Genomic DNA, 4,236 nt, shown 5'->3' with positions numbered 1-4,236 from the left:
CTCTAGAGCCCGCGAGCCACAACTACTGAGCCCGTGTGCCACACCTACTGAAGCCCGCATGCCTAGAGCCCATGCTCTGCAACAAGAGAAGCCACCGAAATGAGAAGCATGCACACCGCAACTAGAGAAACTCTGCGCACAGCAACGAAGACCCAACGCAACCCAAAATAAATAAATAAATAAATAAAAATAAAAATGGTCCACATCAAAGTAAATAAATAAATAAAATTCCCAGGCAGAAGGCCCTTTTAAAAATGTTTTAATACTTTCTAGTTTTATTTTATTGTGATCAATCAGACAGTGTTGTTTGCAATATTTGTACTTTATGAAATTATTGATCTTTTCTTTGTGACCTAACATATAATCAATTTCTGTGATGTGGACACCTGAGAATATATAGTCTTTAATACTAGTGTTTAATGCATAGGATCAACATTTCTATGTTGTCTAGGTCCTCTACATTATTACTTAATTTTTGCCTACTTGAGCTGTCTTAGAGTGGCATATTCAAGTCTCCTATCTTTAGTGTGTTTTTATCTCTGATTCTGTACATCTTCTATATTTTTTACTTCATAAAACTAGTTACTGTGTTATATGATTCATATTGAATTGCAGATTTTAGTGTCAAAAAGCACTCTTCTTTGTCACATTCAATGTTTCTGGTTTGAATTCTGCTTTGTCTGATATAAGAAACACTACCCCTGATTTCTTGTTGTTTCCATTTGCCTTGTACGTCTTTATCCCTTCTTTTATTTTTGGCTTTTCTCAGTCCTTTTGCTCTCTGTGGTCTGTTGCCTGCAGCATATGATTGGTTCTTGCTTTGTGAGTCAAATTGAAAAGTTTCTTCTTTTAATGGATAAATTAAGCCCATTCACATTTATTGATCTAACTGACATGCTTGCCTCAATTTAGTCATATCTTACAATTATGTATGCGATGTTATTTTTATGTTTCCTTCTCTACAAGATGTGCTTTCTATGCTTATTTTTTAATTCACTTATTTATTTTAGCATTCAAAGAGGTTTGTATTTTTTACAAGTACCTTTGTACTTATACCTTTTTGAAACTTTTTATTTTGAAGTAATTACAGAATCAAAAGAAGTTTCAAAAACAGTACAGTATTTTACCCATCATGTAACTTCCCCAAACAGTAATGTTTGCATAATGTTAGTACCTATACCTTTTAAAAATTGCTTATGGGCACATTGACACAGAATTATCTAAGTCCTGGTTTGTTTAAAACTTTTTCTTTTTCCATAACCTTAATATTTAAAGACTAGTTTCACTGGATATAAAATTCTTGGCTCACACTCTCTTTCCTAAGTTTCTTGAAAATGATACTTCATTGTTGCCTTCCTTACTTTGTATGTTGTTTTGGGAAGCCTGGCACCAGGTAAATTAATTTACCTTCACAGGTTATTTGATCTTTTTGCTTAGAGGTCCTGAGGATATATTTTCTTTATCTTTCATGTCTAATAGTTTTACTAGGATATGCCTTGGATTGATCAGTTTGGTTAATTTTCCTAGGAACCCAGTGAGACCTTTCAATGTGTGGACTGAGGTCTTTAATTTTGGAAATTTTTCTTGGATTATAGGTTTAAATCTTTTAAATATTAGTTCTGTCCCATTGTTTTGTTTTTCTTTCCCAGTGATTCCAATTTTACAACTGCTATTCCTTTTTTGCTTGTCTTTCTGATCCTTTTTACTTCGTTCTAAATGTCATTTTCATTCTCTCAATTATTTTTCTGCCTTTTTCCATGCATGTTATTAAATTTTCTTGAGTCCATTTTTGCTTGAGAACCTTTTAATTTATCCTCAGTTCTGAGATAATTTTATCTTTTTCTTCCATTTATTTTCATATTTTGAGTAATTTTCTCCACTTTTTTTATCAATTTTTTGAAAGTCTGAATCAAGTCCTTGCTGGGATTTGGTATTTTTTTCTTTTTTTTTTTTAACTTTGAGTTATATTGAGGTTTGGGTATTTTTCTGTCTTCAAGTTATGTTTACCATGTGGTTTTAGTGCCTTTTAAAATGTGTTCTTGTTATTCTGTATTGTTTTTGGAGGAAATATTGGGAGACACAGACCAAGGCAGCCACCATTGTCTTCAGCAACTGGAAGTCTTATTGAATAGCCTTTTTGAAGTTTCCTAACTTATGAAAACCAAATCTACCATCCCCTACTCTGATGAATTCACAAGGTATTTTGTTCCTTACCTCAAGGCCCTTCCAGCTGTGTTGATCACAAAGCAGATCTTGGAGGTGATCTTAGGTTTGTAACTTGTATAAAAGAAAGCCTATCCCCAGACACTTGGCTGCTATACACTTACCTACTTCTTTATTATAAATGGCAGCCTTGTTTTAAAATTGTGCCCCCTCCCCCTCCACCAGAACTCATATGTTGAAACACTAACCCCCCAATGTGACTGTATCTGTAGATGGGGCCTTTGGGAGATAATTAGGGTTAGATGAAGTCATGAAGGTGGAGACAACAGAGAGCTTGCTTCCTCTCTCTCTCCACCATGTGAGGATACAGTGAGAAGGCAGCTGTCTGCAAACCAGGGTGAGAGTTCTTGCCAGAACCTGACCATGTTGGCACTCTGATCTCAGACTTCTGCCTCCAGAATTATGAAAAATAAATGTCTGTTATTTAATCCAACCAGTTTATGGTATTTTGTTATGGAAGCCTGAGCAGACTAAGACAAATTTTGGTACTGAGAAGTGGGGTGCTGTCCTAACAAATAGCTAAGCATGTGGAAGCAACTTTGTAAGTGGGCAATGTATAGAGGCTGGAAGAGTTTTGAGGTGCATGCCAGAAATATGGACATTATAGCTGATTCTGGTGAGGGCTCAGAAAGAAGAGAGAAGAGCAGTAGAGGAAGATTCTGTCATCTTGGAGAACACACATATCATCGTGACCAGAATGTCACTAGAAATGTGAGTGCTAAATGTGCTTCTGGTGAGCTCTCACACAGAAATGAGGAACATGTTATGGGACATTGGAGGAAAGTCCATCCTTGTCATAAAGTGGCAAAAAACACAGCTGAATTGTGTTCTAGTGTTCCACCACTGATCAGAAATGCCACCTTATCAGATAGTAAGTTTTCATACATCTCTCTATGTTTAGAATCTCTATTCCACTACTATCTGTGTTTGCACCAACATGTAATGCTTTCACAATTAGAAAAAAATTCCTTTTTATTTTTTAAAATTTGACACTAATGAGTAAAAATTCCCTTTCTCATATTGGGTAATTTACATCAGTAGGGGAACAGGTTGCTGATGCTAGGTTCATCCAGGACCCTGCTTTGGAGTCATGTGTCTGCCCAAGTGGGAAAAAAATTTAACTTCTCATAAAAACACATCTCTAAGAATTTTCACAGAGGTTGTGCTATGCAAAGGCTATATGACCAAGTGGAACTTGTTTGAGGTCAGGCTGGGGGAACATATAAGGATGTACTTCTGTTATGTAGCCTTGTGCTTACTCTTTTCATAACACATACGTATTGTAATTGCACGTTTAATTGCCTGTCTCCATTATTGAAGTGCGTGTTTCATGAGAATAGGGACTGTTCCTTTGGCATGAGGTTGTTGTGAAGATTAAATAACTAAATAATAATAACATAGTAAGTACTCAATAAGTAGTTACTGAATTGAATTGTATTAATGTCATCTAAGAAGATAATAATCCTTTCATCTAGGAGGGTAATTCTGAGCTGTATCAGTACCTATGAAGTTGGATAAGACTTACTTGCAGCTTTGCAATGACATGAATACACTTTTAAGTATGGTGTAATCTGTAAAAGACTGCTTCTATTAATGAGTTTAAGGCCATGGTACTGAGAAACTTTGTTCTTTCTTTGTTTCTTTCTTTGTTTCTTTGTTTCTTTCTTTTGCCACACTGGGGGGCATGTGGGATCTTAGTTCCCTAAGCAGGGGTGAACCTGTGCCCCCTGCAGTGGAAGCAGGGAGTTTTAACCACTGGACCACCAGGGAAGTCCCAAGCAACTTTGTTCTTTAAAATCATAGATCTTAAAAAACTTGACTCTTTGAAATCCTATCAGTGAGAATAAAAGGACCTGAGATGTTCAGAGAAGTCACAACTTTGCCATCTAGTCCAGGTACAATTGTCTCAGATCAGGGTCTTCCATCAAAGAGGGGACACAACATTATGTATTTATCTTAACTCTGGCTCCAAGGACAGTGCATTGAGCCCTTTCTATACCCAGGCCTGTTAAC

The sequence above is a fragment of the Mesoplodon mirus genome (genome assembly GCF_964341445.2).
Source record: "Mesoplodon mirus genome assembly, chromosome: X".
In the NCBI taxonomy this organism is placed as follows: Eukaryota; Metazoa; Chordata; class Mammalia; order Artiodactyla; family Ziphiidae; genus Mesoplodon; species Mesoplodon mirus.
This window is presented reverse-complemented; position numbering follows the sequence as displayed.